The 16,659-nt window shown below is 37.5% G+C and overlaps 1 long non-coding RNA gene across 3 annotated transcripts in view; it reads right to left on the bottom strand.

Annotated features, from left to right (window-relative positions):
• Positions 1–16,022, bottom strand: part of LOC147916285 (uncharacterized) — a 108,043-nt gene extending 92,021 nt beyond the window's left edge. For 2 of the 3 annotated variants that reach the window (XR_015553210.1, XR_015553209.1), the window contains exons 1-3: positions 15,864–16,015; positions 6,464–6,568; positions 5,058–5,081 (exon numbers count right to left, since the gene is read on the bottom strand). This is a non-coding gene — a long non-coding RNA (uncharacterized LOC147916285). Of the gene's footprint in view, positions 1–5,057; positions 5,082–6,463; positions 6,569–15,863 lie in introns of all 3 variants that reach the window. The other variant, XR_015553211.1, reaches the window with a different exon arrangement.
• Positions 16,023–16,659: the final 637 nt, after the last annotated feature.

A 16,659-nucleotide genomic window follows, 5' to 3' on the forward strand; every position in this document is an offset into this window, starting at 1 on the left:
CATGAACCCAATGTCTCCATGACGTTTTGGACAGGACCAAATGTCCTGCAAGGTCCCTTTTCCTCTATCACTTCTCCTGTTCTCTCTTACTTTATGCTCCACACACCCATTCCCAAACTTCTTTTCTCCTGAACCAATAAGAATTTATATAAGTATTATTAGAGTGTTAGAATCTATTGATGGAGTTTGGTGAAAAAAGACAAGGAAAATTCACACTCATCTGCAAGATTATTATTGCAGCAATTTTAGTACTCAGATATTAGCAAGAAATTGGATATAATCTGTATTCATCTATAAGGGGTGGGTTAAACAATGGTACAGTCACAGAATGGAATATTATTCAGTTTTGTGGGGAACTTTTATAATACTGAAAGTAAGGTCAAGACCAGTGTATATAATATACTACCTTTTGTATACTAAAGGGGTTAAACTACTGAATCACATTAATATATTCTTAATCACATTAATATTTTCTAGCATTAACATAAACTCAAAGGATAAGAAATAAATTAATAAAAATGATCACTATGGGAGTAGATGGGGATGGAGCAGCAGTGAGAGTTCTTAAAATACCTTTTTATTTTTGAGCCATGTGAATGCATTACCTTTTAATAAAAATGCAGAGAAGTACTTAACAAATGTTTGTTGAATGAATAAATGATTGAATGAATTTGAAGACTCAAAGCTGGTTAGCTATGCTGACAAATTAAAAACAGCTTATTTAATTTCCTTAGCCATTGCCACTGTACTCTGAATCTTTACTTCCTTAAAACTCAGTGGACCAAGTTCTCATTAAATTATATAATTCATTCAGAATTCTACCTTGTTCTGAAGTACCTTGATGCCTGTACTTTATTTGTATTCTTTAAATAGAGTTTAAGCTACTCTAGAGTGGAGATGATCTCTTGTGTTTATTTTCATTCTTTCTCCATCATCTCAGATAAAACCATGATCAGAGCTAACATTCAATAAATCATCAACCTCTATAAATTCTACTAATGTGTCATATAAGTGATACTTATTATAGGACATAAAATTTAGGTATCTTTTATCTTCATTCAAATTAATTGAGTCATATCATTTTACAATGATATGAGTCCTGGTGATATGTCATATATTCAGAAATAGTGGCTTTTGGATGCGTTCCAGGTCATGATAAATCCCCAGTTTCCTTTAGATGACCAATTCCAGTCTGTGGAGGTAATTGATAGTGCTTTGGTGAACCTCAGCCCTCACACCGCTGTTATGGATCTTCTCTCAGAGTAATATGCCTTTATTTTCCTTCCTTTCTCTTCAGGGGACTTGAGGTGTTTCCCTGTCACCTGGAAGCATCATTCTACCACCACCACCACCAAAAACAAGCAAGCAAAAAACAAACAAAAAAGTTGACTAACTACTTTTGGCCAATTATTAAAACTCCTTTCTAGCATAAGGTGTAGTGTTTATTTTAGGAAAAGTTTCTCAGTTTCTATTTAAAGTCCTTTGCTTTGCCACCTGTCCCAGAGGCTTTCTCTTATGCTGCCTTAGGATCCAGGCTCACGAGAACACCTCACCGTGAGGCCTCTTTTTCACTTCCTTATTAAAAAAGGTCCTTTTTGTCTATTTATTTTAAAAATTCCGACTCTTGCTTTAGAATGAAGAGAGATGTGCACAGTATTTGATTTTAATCAAGGTAATGTTAAGCAAGTAATAGGCACACAATAATGAATAAATAAATAAATTTAAATTTATATGTGAAGGCTAATTGTATATAATACACTTAGTTATCAACAAAAATTATCATTGGAAGTATTATCTCCACTTATTTAAGCTAAATCCTCTAATAGATATATGTGAAGATGAATAAGACCTATAATAATATTTTTTAAATAAATAGAGGTGGAAAAGCTCTTTGAGAGTAGTATTTGAAAAGGGTACATTTGCAGACATTTGGAGAGTAAAGTTCCAAAATCCTTTATGGAAGAGACAAGGTTTCAACAAATTTTATAACAATTTAAACGGATATGACAATAGAAAAGATGGAATGACCATTCTATATAGGGTTTTCTGTAGATTCAACTGGCTGGTTAAATGCATTAGACTGAAAAATTCACTGGAGCTGAAATAGAGAAAAGTGTGATATAGAGGGCACAAATGAGAATTGGATCTAAGATAGAGACTACAAACTTGAAGCCACAAATGTGTTTCATTTAGCTCACATTGAATTAGTTCCAACTCCTACAAATCGGAGATTTCACATAAGAATCCTATTTTCATCTTCTTTTTACAAAGCACAGGGCAACCCTGGGAAGCTTGCCCTCCTGGCAACCACTACAGCTAATTAAAGGCTGTCTACTTTACATGGGGCATGCTTTCTAGAGTTCCTCTTAATTCCTACTTGGCTGGTTTTTCATTTAAGTTACTTGTGTGGGCCCTGTAGACATCTGAGTTTACAAGTCCTTATTTAAAGGACTTTGTGTCTTTCATCAACTAGATGGAACCAGTATCCCTTTCCGTCTGAATCTATGTCGTTTCTCAGTTGGGATAGTAAGTAGTACTCAAACCAGGATAACTATCATTATTATCAGGAGAGCTTGTTAAAAACGTGGATTTCCATCATCTCCCTTCAGTAAGCGTAGTGGGGAGCATGAGAGACATATATTTAACAAGTGTCCAGATGATGCTAATGAATCTATTCTCTAACAGACTTTGGAAATCACTGAATGGGGATAGAGCAGCAAGAACATTTAGTCAATTCTTGAATGTGAGAAACTGAGCCTAAGCTGTTTCTAATTTATTCGCAAATGTGACTGTAATAGCTTTGGCTCCTTGCCAGTGGCCCTGGGAATCTTGAGCTATCCCGTTGGGTACTCTGATAATGGATGTTACATGAATACTGAATATAAATTTAAAGAAGCCTTATTATCATTTTTTAAAATACCTATCCTCTATGCACCAAAAGCCAAATATCAGAGGAGAGCTATGTCATTGTAATTAACCATCGCTGTCTATTAAGTCCTCGTCATTGAGAATTTTCAAGATGGAGGATATCTAGTCTAAATCTTTCAGATGAGAACATTTAGGCCCATGGAACTGACTGATTCAGGGTTACACCTTTCTGTAGTGGTAGGATTGGTCTGCAACTCCAATCTTCTGGTCTTCTGATCTATGTTTCACCACAATGATTTATACTGGGTACAAAGGATAGGTTATGACATATACATTCTAGGAGACCAGGATTGTGTAGAGATGGCTGAGTTTGGATTTACAGTGGTATGGATTATAGCTGTTGTTAATTCATTCTTCCACCTTCCACCCCTTTCAGGCATAAAAAGAACTCAGTTCTGCAATTTAGGCTACTTTTACTGACTGAAAATATAAATTTAAGATTCATACATATTAGACATTAAAACATATAACATAACATTATTTTCTCAGTAAGGGATGAAGCAAGTATTTTAAATGATTAGGAGTAATTTACAAGTACGAAGTCAACTGTCTTACTAAAATAGAAATAAATTTAGAGGTTAAAATTGGTAGATTAATGTAACATTCCCTACGAGCCACCAGATGTCACTATTATAGGCCTTATGGATCACCTCGTATCAAGATTATTAGAGATTTTAGCTTCAAACAATACTAAGAATTTTGAGTTCATGATCATTGTGTGTATTTTGCAAAACATTTTTATATATCAGATTCCATTATTACTTTTTTATAACTCTTGCTGTATAGAAAGAAAATGAAATCAAGAAATAAGAGAGATTGTCCTCAGCTCACAAATATAGACCCGGGCAAAATCATCTGAGAAAGATGAAACTCTTGTGCAAGTCCAGTTTATCCCCTAAATCTGACAGTAATGAATTATGTCTTTGTTTAGAACTGGAACTTTAATGCAATAGGCTATTTTACATAATTAACTCAATTAAATTTTAAAACCAGTAACTACAATTTACAGGAGTTTAAGTAGATGCTAAAAGGAATAAATATGAATAGGACGTGAAAGTTCTTGTCAAGGAACTTAAAATCAATTGGAGACATAAAAACAAACTAAGGGAAAATAGAAAACATATGGCAATGAAATGGAAGGAAAGTGTGCTCTTTAAGTTAGATATTGAAAAATTAGAGTCTTTTAGAAGGAAGAGGGAAGGAAGAAAAAAACATTAAAAAAAGACACACAATTGTGCAAGTACACAGTATATTCAGGCAGGAAATCGTGTAACTGAAGAGTAGGAATTAGGGTGAATAGCAGGAGGTCTTGAGTCTGGGAAGGTGTTAGGCCTAATTGATGAGGGATTTTGAATGGACATACTGTCCTTTAATCTTCAGATCATAAGGATCCACTTGATTAATAATTTTTGATAAAAGGAGTCAGATGATCTAACTACTATTTTGCAGTCACTGGCCACATGACTGTAGGTGCATGGATGGGAGGTGCAAGAGACTAGAATTAGGGAAGCCATTGAGGAGGCTCTTGCAATAATGAAATGCCCTGGCTGGGAACAAAAAGGGGGCATAATGTAAAGAAAGTGGATCCCTATGAGAGTTCTAGAGGCCATGGAACTGTCGTGCGAATTTTGGCCTTTTAAAAAGTTTTGCCGCCAGACTCTGTGGGAAGGATTTTTCAGGACACCTGCTAAATTCTGTCAGTGATGGGATTGGGGGCTTTTTATTTATTTTTTTCAATTAAACAAAAATGCCAGGTATTTTAAGGGCCTAAATCCTCTAAAGATTTATATCATTATCGGTACTACTATTATTAATAAAATATCTGCAGTTGTAGAATATCTAAAACTAACCCATAGAGATACTACTAAAGCACTGTAATTCCTATAAACTAATGACTCCAAATACTACAAATCAGTAAGAATCAGCATTTGAATGTAAACAAAAAAGTTGATTGACACGAAATCTTAGGACAATACTGAAATACCTTCTTCCTCAAAATCTGTCTCCAGCTGTCCTCCCACAATGCCTGAAATACCCACTTCCCAACCCACTAAAGATTTGGTCTCCTTAATTAAGGTATTACATTTCTAGGACTGCATTCATCCGTGCAACAAACATTGATTGCCTACCGTGTGTCAGGACTCTGCAGGTTCCTGGGGATACAAAGATGAATGAAATTAGATCCCTGTGTTCAAGGACCTCATAGCTTTACGAGATAGACAGGTAAATAAATAATTTTCGTACAACTTGTAGTATACTCCTGTTTCTTTAGGAACACAAAGGAAGAATGTATTAACTCTGGAGAAGGAGGGAGTTGAGAAAGGGTGCCCAGGAAAAGCGATGCTCGAGGGGTCTTGAAAAATGGGAAAATCCTCAAGGCTAGGACGAGCCTAGTGAGATGGCACCATATGGAATAAAGGGCCCGTAGGAAGCTATTAAAGCAGCCCATTAATTTGTTGCTGAAATGGACAAAGTGAACTGACCATCCATCCCAGTTTCCCTGAGACAGTCCCAGTTTTGACTTATTGCCCCCCTTTTACTCTTAAAAAAGTGCTAGTTTAGACAATAATTTTATTTATATGACAAAACATATAAATAAAGCCATAGTAAAGACAGCTCTCATTGCCATGGTCCCTGTTCATTCCCTGGTCTGGGAACCACACCATCCGTCTCTCAGCTATGTGTTGCTGTGATGCTGAAAGCTATGCCACCAGTATTTCAAATACCAGAAGAGTTGCCCATGGTGGACAGATTTCAGCAGAACTTCCCAACTAAGACAGACTAGGAAGAAGGACCTAGCCATCCACTTCCAAAAAAAATGGCCATGAAAACCCTACAAATGGCTGTGGAGCATTGTCTGATATAGCACTGGAAGGTGAGAGAATAGCACAAAAAGACTGGGCAGGGTTGTGCTCTGCTGTTCACAAGGTCACTAGGAGTCCGAAATGACTCAACAACACTAACAACAACAAAAAGACAGCTGTGAGCCAATTGTCACCAAGACCAGTAAGGCAAATAGGTACAAGGGACAAGATATAGTCATAATGCTAGTTATAATGGCAGAATTGACAAGGAGTCAGCGGCTAGGAAAGCCAAAAGAAATGGAATGAGGATCAAGGTACTGAAAGACTGCTCACCTGAAACACGAAGGAAGTGTTGGCATATTTTTCTAACGAGACGTGGGGAAAAAAGGAAGATTTGGAACTAATAAAATGCAGTGTTTAACTGGAGAGGGTCGGGAAAGCATGAAAGGCGTTATATATCTTACTAAAGACTGTAAAATAACAGCTAATATTTATTCAGTGTCTCCTTGCTCTAGGTATTGTACTAACCACTTGATAAGAAGTAACCTCATTTATCCTTACAAGAACTATATGAAGCATATGGTAATCATTAAGGATGTTCACTGAATATTTCAGGCTCGTCTCCAACTTCTGAGCATTTAGTGAGATTTCCCTTTATGACCTCCTGGGGTTGAGTAGGATCATATGACCAGTTATAGCCAGGAACTTGTGAGCAGAAGTACAATTATTACCTGTGGGCTGAGTATCTAATCCCCTGTGTGAGTCTCCAGAGCTTTCTTTTCCCTCTGTCTCAGCAACCAGAAATCTGGATGGTGGTCACTCCATCAACCGAGGCCCTGCAGTGAGGAAGAAAGCAACATGGAGCAGAGGCCCCAGCGGACACTGAGAGACACATAACATGAGCAAGAAATATCTTCTGTGATTTTAATCCCTTGGGATTTGGGGGTTTGTTAGTAGCATAATATAGCCTATCTGGATTGGTATGAGAAATGTATTATTTTTATACCCATATTACAAATGAAGAAACTGATGCTCAAAGGATTTAAGTAACTTACCTCAGTTACAGAGTTGGTAAGTAGACCAGCCAAGATTAGAACCCAGCAAGTCTGAGCAGATGTAAGCCTGTGGACTCTACTACTGTACAGTGTTGAATTTAAACACCTAACCTTAACCCTGTTTATACTAAATGATTTACAATTCTGATCACATCCTTTTCCCTTTGTTTCCTTCTTTAAATTAGGTCATTATATCCCCTTCACCCAGCACAGACACAGAAAATACTCCAAGAGCAAGCAAAAAAAGAGAAAACAAACTTTAGGATATTTGTCTGCTTTTCTTGACTCAGAAGTGAGGCTCCAATCTCTAATGAATAGGCAAAGGGTGGTAGGTACATGCCATGAGCATTGTGGAACAGTTAACAATGCACTAGTAGTATACCTAAGAACAAGGATGGGTACTAAAAACACAGAAGACAAAAGTAGGAAACAGAAAGAGTTATATAACAATATCATTTATGTTAAAATATATGCACATAATGCAATATACATTTTTCAAGAACACAATATAATAAAAAGATACACATTCCAATCCTTGCCCATTCAGGGAGTGATGAGTGTGGTCAGGGAACAGGGATAAAAAATAATTTAAAAAAATAAACAAATCAACAACGAACCAACTCACCAAGATAGGGGACTCACATATACCCAGGATATAATGTTTTGTGAACTGATAATGCGAATAGCTCAACTTTGTTTAAACTTCAAGTTTAAAAACAGAAGCGAAAACAAAACTTCACAAGAGCCTGGAGTACTAGGCCTTCCCTTCGCGAGTTTCATTTTCAGACAATAATCATTTTGTAGTAATTTCAAAGGAACATACTACTTGAAAAATGCAGAATTTCTATAAAGAATAAGAATCACGGATATACAGAATGTGGAGTGAAAAATCTTGGCAAATGCAAATTGCCTATCCAACTGTTAAAACTGACCCTAGTCGTCTACTGACGGATCAGACCCTCCGAAAAGCATAAAGATCTCCACAGAAACCCTTAATTATCCTATGCTCAGATACAGTCATTCCTTCTGCCTTGGTGCATCATTGATGTCCATAATTTGTCTTTCTTTAGATGTTAATTATTGTAGGTTATGTATAGATTTGTGGGAGTCTGGCAAACTTAAACACCAGGGAATTAAAGTTACAGTCAGATGCATCTCAATGGCATTGGGGAGTTTTTGCTCCAAGGTGACATGAAATGTGACAGGAGCTGTGTCTCAAGCTGTTTGTCTGGCCAGACCTGGAGATTTGGGAGGCTGGTACCTGCTTTTATTTATTCATATGGAGGGTTACGGAATACAGATGCCAGTGCTGACTGTGAGTTAAAGAGAAGAGAGGATAAGAGCTTAGGCTTAACCTACAGGGGACTGGAGGAATAAAGAGCCCCAGAGTCCAGCGTGGAGGAGAGAGAAGAAAGGGGAGGAAGAAAAAAGACAGAGAGATCAGGCCTAATGAACCTTTTCCTGAAGTCCATAAAAATGGGGAAGTGGAGCCTCGGAGAGCAAGACCAGGCCCAAACAAAGCGGGGATAAAGTGGATCAGCCACAGTGTCACCAAATTTGTCAGGAGTTCAAAAACCAGCAAATCAAAATCCGCAGTGAGAAAAACACTCATGCAGAGCCATACACTATCATTATTATCAAGGTGAGGATATGACAGGAAATATAAGAAGCACCTACGCATACACATACACACATGCTCACACACGCACATACACAAATCTTTGTTGCTCGCTCAGAGAAATCTGAGCATAGATTTTTATTATATTTAGTGGTGATATTCTAACTTTGTAAAAGGAAATGTGGTTATACACTCTCTTTTTATTTCTATGACTGAAAAAGCTGAAAGTGATGAAAAGGCTTTCTCCTATTATGAAGGAGTTAACAATAAAACTCATTGATACCCTTCTTTCCTGGAAAGTGCTGAGGAATCAAGTTACAGAAAATGCCGGGCTTGGAAGTTACCTCAGGAGAGCAGCAACTGAAGGGAACCTGGGCAGTGCAAGCGAAAAATCTCGATATTTACTAGAAGTGTGAAGTAAATGTATGCATTCAGGAGGAGCCAGCTAAAACCACCTCAATTCTGCACAATTTTGATTATTGAGAATTGCTGGCATACCACAGCCAATTTTAATTAGAGAAAACGTATGTTCTTGTAATATTTGATTTGTAAGCAAATGTTATTTTGATTTTTTTATGAATATCGCATTGTGACTGAATAAATTATCTTCTGGTTACATTTGTATAGTAAAAAAAATTGACTATTTGACTGTCTAGACCCTTACTCTACAAAGCATGAATCATTGTGGAAATAAAATGCCTTTTTCTTTTTTTACAGTCTCCCTTTTCTAAATTGTTTCTATGTCTTTATATCTGTTTAAACATTGAGCTTGCCAAGAATGACACATTTTCTTGTATAAGCTAGAATTAAAATATTCCCTTTTAGAAACTTCCAAATACCAAGGAATCATACTAAATACTCACACATAATGTTGCATCATTAATGTTGCATGTGAATCTGCTGGGAGACAAGACACAAGTAGCATGTCCAGTAACATAGAGGCCAAGAGAGACTTCAGAGATGGCTAGATCTCAGCTGGACTTCTCTCGAGTGACTTACTAGCTGTCTCAAGTCACAGTGTTCCTGGAGGTAATGGAGCTCCAGGTAATTTACCTAGAGCTTCACAGGTAAATGCTTAAACATAGTATGGCAAAAGACACCTATCACAGTAGACAGGAAGACTTGAATTCCAATCCTGGCATCACCACTCTTTTTTTTTTTTTTTGTGAGGGAGATCAACCCTGAGCTCACATCCACGCCAATCCTCCCCTTTTGCTGAGGAAGACCAGCTCTGAGGTAACATCTATTGCCAATCCTCCTCCTTTTTCTCCCCAAAGCCCCAGTAGATAGTTGTATGTCATAGTTACACATCCTTCTAGTTGCTGTATGTGGGACGCCGCCTCAACATGGCCGGACAAGTGGTGTGTCCATGCGTGCCTGGGATCCGAACCCGGGCCTCCGGTAACAGAGTGTGTGCACTCAACCGCTAAGCCACGGGGCCGCCGCCCCCTACTCTTATTTTAGCAAATTAGCTGAAGGAAATCACCAATCCCTTGAGAATTGTTTTCTCATCTATAAAATGATTTCTAATAACGGTCATTTTTAGATTTAAGATTCTATGGTTTTAGTCTTCTTATCTGTTTCTTTGCATGACTATGATAATTTTTTATGTTAAATTTATATTAAGAAATTTTCCAAAAAGTCACATTCAAGGAAATAATGTGTCCCCTCTGACTCTGTGTATTAGAGAATGGAAGTTTGCAATTGTGTTAGTGCCCTGGACATCGTACGTTTTGAATTAAATATGTGGAGATTGATACTTGGTAGAATTCACCTTTATGCTGTGCTCTGTTCTTCCTTCCCACCCCGTATAAACATTCTCCTGGTACAAGAGGAGCCTATGCCAGATTTCAAGAGGATAGAGAACAGAGAGGGGAAATTTCCCATCATAGGCAGAGACATTTAGGAAAATGACTCATCTAATCTTCAGCAAGTGTTCTTCAGTCTACATGAAAATAGTTAAGTGTATGGAGACCAGGATCATGGGTGGTGCCCCAGCAAGTCATGCATTCATCATAAGGGCCTTTATACTTTGGAGGCTAAAAGAATCCCTGTATCTTAGAGAAATGAACATCTTTTTGTAGCTGCTCTTGTTTAAATATCTAAATAACATCTGAAATAATTGAATTCAAAAATGGACAGGGGGATTGATAAATCAGTTTTGAAAATTTGCTAATAAAAATCATGATGATAACAGCTACCATTAATGTGATAGCTCCTATGTGCAAAGTCCAGGCACTTTACATATATTATTTTTAATTCTCATTAAAACCCAATAAAAGAGATATTTTGCCCCTATTTTATAGAAGAGGAACCTGAAGCTCAGAGAAGTTCAACAACTTGCCCAAGTTTATAGAGCTTATAGGAATTAAACCTGGATTTAAACCTGCTTTTTCTGACTATATAGTCCATGGTTTTTCCACTCTTCCACTCTGCCTCCTTCCCACAAAATTACAACTATATTTTATGGATAATACCTTCATGGCAGAACCTTAATAATCTAGTTAATATGATAGATCACCACTTCAACATTTTTTTACTAGTAAAGATTAGTTGTCCTTAAAATAATACCGAGTGCATTTCATTTATTTCTTCACTTACTCAACTAATACCGACTACCTGCTCTGCAACGTGCTACTATAGCCATAGTGGGAACATCAAATAGGAAGTGAGCAGAGCCTAGAGTATTGTAATAAAAGCTAAACATTATTACACCAGTTATAAAGAATAGCTAGCAGTATAGAACTTAATAAAAACGAGCAAACAAAAAATCAAAATAGGAATTTAGGGGAAAATGCTTCAGTATAGAAGGTGAAAACCAGTGTTCTGAGGACAGATAAATTACCAAAATAGATTTACTAAAATAAACCGAAATACTCACCTTCAACTAAATATTAAAAACTATGCTATGAGACAAGAAAAGAGCATTTTGAGAAGAAAACGTTGAGAAACGAAGAGACTACCAAAAACACGGTAGACAAAACCACAATGGAAGCATTAATTAGATGACTGTCATTTATCTAAGTGTAATGTAAGCTACCCTCTTTCATCAAAAATATTTTTATAGCTATTGCTACTTATTTTCTGCGAAAGCTGATGCAAGAGAAATAGGAAAACTAAAAATTATGTTTTTCTAGCATTTTTATATTTATGTAGATTGAAATGCAAACACCAGTTATAAAGAATAGCTAGCAGTATAGAACTTAATAAAAATGAGCAAACAAAAAATCAAAATAGGAATTTAGGGGAAAATGCTTCAGTATAGAAGGTGAAAACCAGTGTTCTGAGGACAGATAAATTTCCTTTCTTTGGAGTATTCTAATTGTATGTAGAAAACTTTTCTAATTCCTGTGCATAAGACATAAATATCAAATCTAAATATTATATTTAAGAGATATTAAGCCAATATTTTCTAACAAGAACTAAATGTGCTTGTATTATTGGGTAGACAAGGGAAATTTTTATAACCAGCCACTATTCTCTGTGCTTTTATTCTGTGAATGCCATTTTTGTAAATATTATTTATTATGAATTATAGCAAATGGAATGATTATTTGCACAAGAAATAAATGAGTACTTGGGACTTGGTTTAAAGGCACCAGGCATTTCTTTTGCTGCATGCAGCTATGGATAGAAAGACTGCTTTTTTCAAAATTCAGAAGATGAAATAATACCAAAACCTAGAAATTGATTTTAGAAAGCTGTCAGAACCCAGGGGTGTGGGTAGAAAAAGGCATTCCCTGCATTTTAGGTTACAATGTTCTGACACCTACAAGCATCTGACTTAGCAGACTTTTTTTTCTAAGTGGTGCTTAAAAGTGTTGGTATGGAACATAAGTAGATAATGCAAATATGTTACCGACCCCTACCAATAGTTGCAATTATGCAAATTTTAAAACCTTCATCTTTTATAATTAGGTGTAGTGGGCTTATGTAGTTAAGTTCTCCACTGGCTAGCTCAAATTCCCTAATCTATTGAGCAGCTTTCCTCCTAAAAATAATGCACTTCAAATAGACAAAAATATGCTTTCTGCAAAGGAATGATAGAATGTTTATGATGAAAAGGAAAGAAATGACGTCCTGAATAATTGCTGGTGACAAATTCCTTGTTTGTCATTTAAGAAATGTGTTTTTATAAGAGCTGAGATTCTTTGACAATAATTAAGCACATTGTTGAATTGGTCATAAGAGTATGAAATTTTAATTAATATACTCAAACTCTCTAGAAATGAAAATTTTTTGACTTGAGTGCTAGAAAGGAAGAAGGCTGCCTATAGCAAAATTTACATAGAATCTAAAATTATTCTTAATAGGTAAATAATTTGCATTAGTTATTTACTATTGGACACAAAGAATTTTATTACCAATACCATAGAATACATATAGAATGTATAATACCATTATCAGCACATCCCACAATCATAGGAAATACAAAGTTTTCAGTAGATTTATACATATATACCATATATATATAAATTGTGTATACTTGAAACATACATTAATGTTTACATATAAATATAAATATTTATGTATATATATAAACACACTAAATCTTTTGTTTCATTATAATAAAATCTGCAGAGGCAGGTTGGTAGGTCTAAGTTTTTAATTAAGAAGTTATACTGAGTTGAATAAGTTGGAATTTGAGAATTCTACTTTTATTTCGGGGATATGTCTAGTACCTTGGTAGACAACACTCTAAATAAATTATGTATGCTATCTTTATTTTCTAATTTAATACCAGGCTGTATTTAAGAACATTAAAGTCATTCGACAGGAGGAAAAGGAAAGTACAAAAAGCCAATTCAAGCTTATTTTCTCTTAAATGAATCAGTCATTGAGACAATGGAAGCTAGGAAAGAAACAGCTACTGTGATTCTCTAGGAAAAAAGTAATATTCAGTTGAAAGCAACCAAAGACTTGTAGGCTGAGACACAATTTTGGATACTAGCTTTAGAAATAAGGCTTGTAGTTTATTGTCAAAATTATCTTCCCCAAGCATTTTATCTACTGGCTTTCCAGTAATTAATGGAAGGAGATCCAATTTGGCTGGTGATTAGAAAGAGTAATCAACAGTTAGTTCAAATAATGAAGGCTTAGATATAATAAAAAGACTTGCTAAAGAAAGATTTGATCAGTTCCTATTTCAATTATTCCCAAAACAATGAATTCACAAAACTTTATCTATTAAAATATTAGTAATTTGTATTCATTTTAAAGATAGATGTAAAAAAATGGAAACCAACCAATGCAAATTAACTGTAGTTACATTAGAATGTAGATACCCTTGTCATGTACATTCTTAGATTACAATTACTTTAAAGGAACCATGCGTTGTTCAGTTCTACCCTTCTATTCAGTATGGAATCTCTCTGTTCCCAATACTCCTTTTCATGGCCCCAGTGGATTGACCACATTTTAATAAAAAAAGAATACACTAATTTGCAACAGAGTGAGCAGAAAAATTGACTAATGGACAAGATTATTTAAAAATATTTATTTGCTACGTATTTCAGTACTTCACTAACTTGAGATTAGGGCAAAATTATTCGGATTTACTTCTGCATGTAGTTTAGCACCAAGAAAATTAGTTTTTGACAACAAAACAAAACAAAACACAAAACAGAAAAACCGGATCATCAACACAAGGTGGCACTATGGACCAGTCTCTTAGAAGTCAGAGTTTGTGTTTAAGCATTTTCTGTCTCATATCTCTGAGACTGATTCATATAACTCATCCCTCCTAATTTTGTATCTAATTTTTTTTCTTACAAATCTGGTAATGAAATGGGGAATGGAGTTTTCTTAATTTAAAGAAAAATGCAAATTTGGAGGTTACCAATGGATATTTTTATATAATTAGTAACCACAAATTAAACCTCTAGGTATCCCTACTATATTGATAATTTGTATATATATGGTCCCCACTTTTCTCTGAGAGGGACATCATGCATGTATTCCTTTTCTTATCGTTTCATGAATGGACTCCTTCTCTGCACTAACATAACCATCTCCCTATTCTGGTTTGCCTAGAATCTGATTTCTTTTTTTTTTTTTTTTTTTTTTGTGAGGGAGATCAGTCCTGAGCAAACATCCGTGCTAATCCTCCTCTTTTTGCTGAGGAAGACTGGCTCTGCGCTAACATCTGTTGCCAATCCTCCTCCTTTTATTTCCTTCCCCAAAGCCCCAGTAGATAGTTGTATGTCATAGTTGCACATCCTTCTAGTTGCTGTATGTGGGACACGGTGTCAGCATGGCTGGAGAAGTGGTGGGTTGGTGCATGCCCGGGATCCGAACCGGACTGCCAGTAGCGCAGCGCGTGCATTTAACCGCTAAGCCACCAAGAATCTGATTTCTTACTGATTTCATCACATGCATCACATACACAGTTACAAGGATCATTTTACTGAAAGGCCATTTTCATGTCACCACTATTTCTATAGAGTATTTTCTTTCAATCTGCATGTTCAGTGAACATCCCATTGTGTATTAGTTTAAATATAAATTCTTAATTTGATATTCAATTCCATCCCCGTCTTAATTCCAAGACACTGGTGTATACACATGCACACACAGAGCTACTTTTTCTCATCTCTCCAGCCAGCCAAACAAGTCTCATCATCTATCATTTAAAAATCTTATGAGAAAACAACTATTAACAAACCTAAAAGGAGAAATCAACAACAACACAATAATAGTAGGGGATCTTAACACCCCACTTACAGCAATGGATAGATCATCCAGACAAAAAGTTAATAAAGAAATATTAGACTTAAATGAAAAACTGGACGAGATGGACCTAGTAGACATATACAGAGCACTCCACCCAAAAACAGCTGACTACACATTCTTCTCAAGCGCACATGGAACATTCTCTAGGATAGACCATATGTTGGGAAACAAAGCAAGCCTCAATAAATTTAAGAAGATTGAAATCATAACAAGCGAGGAGAGGAGACAAGATGGCGGCGTAGGCAGACTCTGAACTCACCTCCTCCCGTGGACACAGCCAATTTACAACTACTCGTGGAAGGATTGCCCCTGAGACAGAACTGAAAACTGGATAAGAGGAACTCCTGCAACAACGGACAATCCTAGCTGAGGTGGAAGAGGCAGAGACCCCCTTCCGGAGAGGAAAACCGCCGCCTGCACAAGCCGCCAGCGTCACGGCCGCCGGGAGCAGCTCACAGGTACGCAGCCTCCTTGGAGGCGCAGGGCCCTGAGCCAGGGAGCGCCCCCGCTGCGGGCATTTTGTGGACCCAGCACAATCGAGACCAGTGGCATAATATCTGACTTTGCCTGCTACTAAAGCATTGGGGAGCAGCCCCAGAAAACCCGGTTCACAAAGAAACTAAAACTGGCTCTTAAAGGGCCCGCACACAAACTCACCCGTTCCACAAAGCAACCTAAAATCACCAGAAAGAAAGGTGCACAGTGCTGGGGTGAAAAGAGACTCACCTAATAGGCCCTGAGTGCATCTCGGTGAGGGGTGAAACCTCTCCAGGGACTGGGACATTGGTGGCGGCCATTGTTGTGGCCTGGTGTGAGCGTGCTGACACAGACGCCATTGGAGTTCTCCCTGGGGCCTGCTAGCCCAGGGGCTGCTCCACCCACTAGAGCACCGATTTAATCCAGCTCAGCCAGGGCAGGCAGCCCACCCTAGAGACTGGCCCCACCCAACAACAAGCCCTCAGGCAACGTGTGGGCCTGCATAGATTGGTGGCTGGATTCTCCGCAGCCTGGCAACTGAGCCGACTTGAGCGGGCAGGGTGTGCACAAGGAGTGGGTGGAGAGTGTGGGGTGGTGGCGGAGTGTGTGGGGCTCCCGCCGTGGTGAGACTGGGTCCTCTTGGGGAGGTCGGGGCACTCACACGGGGCAGGACTGTGTTGACTGTGTGTGTGGACCTGTGGGCAACAGGGCTTGTCAGCTGCAGAAGACTTGTGCTTCTCAAAGACCTACGTAGGAGGTTTGCCCCACCTTCCAAAGCCTGAAACAATTGGGTGCTCCTGTGCCTGAGGCCAGTCCCACCCAGCTGCAATCCTCAGAGAGCTGACAAGAGACCTAATAGGCTAGAGGCTTACAGCAATTGTAAGGCCCTGAGCCTAACAACCTGCCACGCTGGGGGCCTACTCACTTAAAAGAAATACTGCAACACAAATGTGGTATTAGAACTTACAGCCAACTGTGCTGGGGCTCCCCACACCTGATAAAGAGACTGAAGGGCCCACAACAACTACAAGCAGCTGAGCATAAC

The sequence above is a fragment of the Ceratotherium simum genome, chromosome 9 (genome assembly GCF_057802395.1).
Source record: "Ceratotherium simum simum isolate JZ-2026a chromosome 9, ASM5780239v1, whole genome shotgun sequence".
NCBI classification, from domain to species: Eukaryota; Metazoa; Chordata; class Mammalia; order Perissodactyla; family Rhinocerotidae; genus Ceratotherium; species Ceratotherium simum.